Source organism: Panulirus ornatus, chromosome 40, assembly GCF_036320965.1.
Source record: "Panulirus ornatus isolate Po-2019 chromosome 40, ASM3632096v1, whole genome shotgun sequence".
Classification (NCBI taxonomy): domain Eukaryota; kingdom Metazoa; phylum Arthropoda; class Malacostraca; order Decapoda; family Palinuridae; genus Panulirus; species Panulirus ornatus.
The window spans coordinates 10,666,762-10,673,428 of NC_092263.1; positions in this window are offsets into that span (position 1 = coordinate 10,666,762).

Below are 6,667 nucleotides of genomic sequence, written 5' to 3' on the forward strand. Positions count from 1 at the left end.
AGTATGATAGCCTAACTTGACCAAAAATCTAATCAAGTATAATACCCTAACTTGACCAAAAATCTACTTTAGTATGATAGCCTAACTTGACCAAAAATCTACTCAAGTATGATAGCCTAACTTGACAAAATCTACTTTAGTATGATAGCCTAACTTGACAAAATCTACTTAAGTATGATAGCCTAACTTGACAAAATCTACTTATGATAGCCTAACTTGACAAAATCTACTTAAGTATGATAGTCTAACTAGACAAAATCTACTTCTGTATGATAACCTAACTTGACCAAAAATCTACTTTAGTATGATACCCTAACTTGACAAAAAATCTAATTATGATAACCTAACTTGACAAAATCTACTTAAGTATTGTAGCCTAATTTGACAAAATCTACTACAGGATTCTGTAAATGGTTACTACGTCACTTACAGGATTCTGTAAATGGTTACTACGTCACTTACAGGAGTATTGTAGCCTAATTTGACAAAATCTACTACAGGATTCTGTAAATGGTTACTACGTCACTTACAGGATTCTGTAAATGGTTACTACGTCACTTACAGGATTCTGTAAATGGTTACTACGTCACTTACAGGATTCTGTAAATGGTTACTACGTCACTTACAGGATTCTGTGATTGGGTCACGAACCACATAATTTCAGGCCGTTGTAACGAGTGTCGCAGTGTTTGCGTCCTGAATCTCCTCCCCCTTTAACCCCAAACCTTTTGATAACAATCGTTAAGGCCAATTAGCCATCGCGTCATGAATACATAATGAGAAATACAGGCAGTTGGTACAGTGTATTGCCAGCATGTATCCAACCTAATTAAGTGTCGTTGGTCTATCTACTTTAACCATTGCACTGGGGGGAAGACTGTGATAAAATCATAATAATTTGCATTATACTCGTATCCCCACAACATCCATTATGTTATGAGAGTAAAACTCAATTCAAATAGCAAGAAATAACATTCTATTAACGATAATAGTCGTAATATCCCTATTAATCCATCAGTTCGCATAACTACCTCGTAAACGACCATGGTCATTAGCGTAGAACAACCATATTCAAAGTTATTTTTGGCGGGATTTTTTTCCCTAATGATGGCGGTGGGCATTTGCCACAAGGGCGAATCACAGTGAAAAATAAACCATCTTGTGGTAATATGGTAATTACGTGTCAATTACACTGACTTTGAGGGGGTAGGTGTGGTGGGGGGAAGAGCGTACGGGAGAGAGACGAGTATTATTCGACCAGATCCAGTTTTCTATGCGTGGGTCTTGTGGCCACACTTGTCTCAACAACTGTTTCATATCTACACTTGTCCCTCTATCTAGTCCCAACTGGGATATACCAGTTGGGACATCTGTGGCTGGGGACACCTGCTTACAAATTTCTCCTTTTTCTTTTTCTTTTTTCTTACGAATGCGACATAATCATATAACGAGCTTAGTCATGTCATGGAAATTAGGTTGAAAAAGAAAAATGGCGGCGTTTGTTTACCTGATGATATAATTCGTGTTTGGCTTAAAATTATGAAAAAAAAAATATCTAATTTCTCTCGTTCGATAATTTATGATAGCCTATCTTGGCAGATGCGTAGTTATTCCCATTATATATATATATATATATATATATATATATATATATATATATATATATATATATATATATATTCGTTCATTCGTTGTCAACGAATATCTAATACAGTGATTCGAGATGAAAATAAGTGGCTAGATGCTGTAAACAAATGGCTTCTTCTTAATGGGATATTGCTTGTTTTCTTAAGCCTACCGACATCATTTTATAATCATCAGTGGCAATTAAAAACGACCATCATCTCTAATTGTTCCAGATAATTCTCAAACCCGAAAATACACGAGTGTATTACGGCCATTAGGTAACATGCTGAGAGGCTGGTGGTCAATTAAGACACAGTCGTTCCTGTATCAAACTTTTATTAACCGTCTCTAGCTATCAATATGCTTTAGACCTCCCAATATCAGATGAATATCGGCATGGGAATGAACGTAATATGAACGTAGTCATGAGAGATCTAACTTGAACCCATCTGGTTAGTGAACGCTACTGTACCTATTACATAACATGTACACGGTACGTATCTGTACCTATTACATAACATGTACACGGTACATATGAGTCATTAGAAGTTTAATCCTACGTCCAAGCGAATTCAGCCCATATCATCATAGGAGATTTGACCCCATTTAGTCCTACCCTCCACATAGGACATTAATCTACTCTTCTTTCATATGACCTTAATTCCATTATCCTAAAAAATAATCTCCATGATCCTACAACTTATCATTACATAAATCAACCCACTATAATCATCTAACCCCTACAATCGCGCTCATAAAACCCTTTTTTTTATGTGAATTTTAATAAAATCACATGAAACACGTACCTTTGACCCTTCTCTTTCGCGATTCTGAAATCGTTCATCAAATTACCCTTTTTTTTCTTTCTTCGCCTGTGATGCCTTACTGGAAAGTGACTTTGGTGTTCCTGTCCTCAGTAATTTCGTAATGAAAATTTGAAGAGCCGCCACCACCACCATCACCCATCTTTTACATACTCAGAAAATGACCCACTTTATAACATGGGGAGCCAAGTGCAAATAGTTCCGAGGGAAGATATTATCGAATGTGACCTCTAAAAGCTATTCACAGAACCCAGTGACATATTTTACAATACCCAGAGGTCACATACACAATCTCTCCCATAAGGAAATTATATTACGAGAATAGTGAGGTATGTAAACGGCGTATTGTACCAGCCAATTCAACATTAACAATGACCCCTGGCCAACGTGGCGGTCAATAGCCCTGTCTCCATGGTAACCAATGATTTATGCATGAGGAACACAGCTGAACTACTGTGTCCTGACACTTTCTACTTGCCATTTTAAGCGAGGAGACTCGAGAAAATAAAATTTCCAAGTGTTTTCCACTGTAAATGTACTTATAATGATAATTATAATCTATCCATGCCTCAATAATAACCCAGCCTCTTACAGGCGAATATTTTCGTGCTAAGAGAGTTTGAAAACTCAATCAACTGAAATGTACCACAGGGAATTTTTGTTATTATGAAAAATCACGACACTTATTCTCAAAACATAGCAGCAGCATTTACTCCACCCCCCCAACCCACACACATACACACACACACACCTACTGATAGACCAACCCACACACACACACACCTACTGATAGACCTCAAACCTAACCCTGTTTCCTTCAATTACTATCCTTGGAAATGCTATTCCACTCACATAGTGCCCTAAGGCCATAGGTTCTATCCTATGTAACCTCAGTATCATCCAAGGAAAATTCATAAGTTGGACTACTTTCCATTCAACTCTGTCCAGCAAGGATGCAGAGCTAGAACCACCCCAAATGTGAGGGCAGCACACCATACTAGAATGGATCAATCCTTTATATAAAAAGAGGAACTGCTCAGAAGAAAAAAAAAATGCCATTAAAATAGATACATTTATGAAAGTGTGGTCAGGTGAACCAATTGCTGGCAATATTGTGTATTTACAGCAAGAAGGACTAGAGGTGAAAAACACACCCAGAAAATTAGGAGAGTGATCACAACAGTCATGATTATGGGCGGGACTTTAGGTCTTCAATACCCTCACCATCCATATGGAAGGAATTCAGCCATTCCCTATGGTATACATTGAAATCCCCTAGGCAGAGGATCTCAGCTTATGGGTGAGATGCCTAACATTAACACTTAAGCTCTGTCCAACACTGACAATTAACAAATCCCGTAAGAACAATTATAACAACAAAACTAGCTCTCATTGCCCATCGAACCCTAACCTTTATATACCACTAATCAGTCCCAGACTAACAACACAAACACTTGTAGCAATGATAACTATGAACCTATCCAACAGTCCACTCAAGCCAACTACAAACCAGTGCTATCGTGGTGCAGGCAATCACCATATTGTGGATGGGGACCGTCTTCTCTTGAGTATAAGATTTTGAAAACTCTACTTGGCTGAGCAAAAACTCCAGTAATTGAAGAACTTTAAGACAAGCAAAAACTCCAGTTTTGAAGAACTTTAAGACATAGTATTTATCTTGGGATCAATAGGATAGGGAGTCGATTCTTTATTAACACAAAATGTCGCACTTATTTTCCTGCTAATGTTGTGTCAGGTTTACCGTCTGCTGAAACATCAACTGGTCACTGCTGCAACTGGAGGTGATGGAGTACGGTATATTGTGGTCACTGAAGCTCATTTACAGGAATATGAGATAATAAAAGAGCTGGTGTGTACGGCTGTCACTATAACGACTAAATGAATGACAAAAATACAATTGAACTGATCTATTTGACAATGAACACTCATAACTTACTGAAACTAAATTACCAATTTGAAACTTCCTCATATCATGGAGTATTTCATATGAGAAAATAAGGATTTTCAAACAAGTTACTTACCTCATGAATGCATACCTTGATTTAGTAAGTAATGCATCAGAGTGGACGTATGCCATTGCACGTTTGGAAAAAAGTAGTCTGTAGGGGAGATAAAAAATTAACATATATGTATTTCAGGATTCATGAAACCTAACAAGATTTATAATCATAAAAATTAAACTAAATAAATGAGCTTTAAAACAAAGGGAATCTACATTCAAAGAACCTGGTGTGTAACGTAACATAAATGAAATGTCTGAGGACGATGTGTGGTGTGTGGTGGTTTGATTGAGGAAGTAATGAAAGGGTTAGAGATTTGTGTGATAATAAAGAGTGTGGTTGAGACAACAGACAAGGGTGTGTGAAAATGGTTTGGACATATGAAGGGAATGAAAGAGGAAAGGTTGACAAGGAGGATATACATGTAAGAGGTAGAGGGAAAAAGAAGTGGTAGACCAAATTGGAGGTGGAAAGTTGGACTGAAAAAGATTTTGAGTGATAGGAACACGAACATGCAGGAGGGTGAAAGGCATGCACGGAATAGAGTGAACTGGAACAATGTGGTGTATAGGGTCGACGTGCCATCAATGGACTGAATCTGGGCATATGAAATGTCTGGGGTAAACCACAGAAAGGTACTTGGGGAGCTGTGGTGTCAGTGCATTGCACAAGACAGGAAATGAGTGTGAGTAGATGTGGCCTTTCTTTGTCTGTTTCCTGTAGGGCGGGGTGGCACTGGGAATGGATGAAGGTGAGCAAGTATGAATATGTATATGTGCATATATATATATATATTATCCCTGGGGATAGGGGAGAAAGAATACTTCCCACGTATTCCCTGCGTGTCGTAGAAGGTGACTAAAAGGGGAGGGAGCGGGGGGCTGGAAATCCTCCCCTCTCAATTTTTTTTAATTTTCCAAAAGAAGGAACAGAGAAGGGGGCCAGGTGAGGATATTCCCTCAGTGGCCCAGTTCTCTGTTCTTAACGCTACCTCGCTAACGCGGGAAATGGCGAATAGTTTGGAAAAAAAAAAATATATATATATATATATATATATATATATATATATATGTATATGTTGATATCCCTGGAGATAGGGGAGAAAGAATACTTCCCACGTATTCCCTGTGTGTCGTAGAAGGCGACTAAAAGGGGAGGGAGCGGGGGGCTGGAAATCCTCCCCTCTCATTATTTTTTTTTAATTTTCCAAAAGAAGGAACAGAGAAGGGGGCCAGGTGAGGATATTCCCTCAAAGGCCCAGTTCTCTGTTCTTAACGCTACCTCGCTAACACGGGAAATGGCGAATAGTTTGAAAGAAAGAAAGATGTTGATATGTATATGTATATGTGTGTATATGTGTTTGATCGAGTAATTAATGAAAGGGTAAGAGAGATGTGGGGTTATAAAAAGAGTGTGGTTGAGAGAGGAGAAGAAGGTGTATTGAAATGGTTTGGCCACATGGAGAGAACAAGTGAGGAAAGAATGACAAAGAGGATATATGTGTCAGAGGTGGAGGGAAAGAGGAGAAGTGGGAGACCAAATTGGACGTGGAAGGATGGGGTGAAAAAGATTTTGAGCGATCAGGGCCTGAACATGCTGAAGGGTGAAAAGCATGCAAGGAATAGAGTGAATTGGAATGATGTGGTATACCGGGGTTGACATGCTGTCAATGGATTGAACCAGGGCATATGAAGCATCTGGGGTAAACCATGGAAAGTTTTGTGGGGCCTGGATGTGGAAAGGTAGCTGTGGTTTCGGTGCATCATACATGACAGCTAGAGACCGAGTGTGAACGGATGTGGCCTTTGCTGTCTTTTCCTAGCGCTACCTCGCGTGTGTGCGGAGGGAGGGTGGTGTCATTTGATGTGTGGTGGGGTGGCGACAGGAATAAAAAAAGCAGCAAGTATGAATTATGTACATGTGTATATATGTATATGTCTGTACGTATATATATGTATATGTTGAAATGTATAGGTACGTATATGTGTGGGTGTGGAAGTGTATGTATACACATGTGTATGTGGGTGGGTTGGGCCATTCTCTCGTCTGTTTCCTTGCACTACTCGATAATGTGGGAGACAGCGACAAAGTGTAATAGATATATATAAAATAATATAAATAATGAGTGGATGGGTCTTTCATCGTCTGTTTCCTGGTGCTACCTTGTTAAAGCAGGAAATGGCGATCAAGTATAAT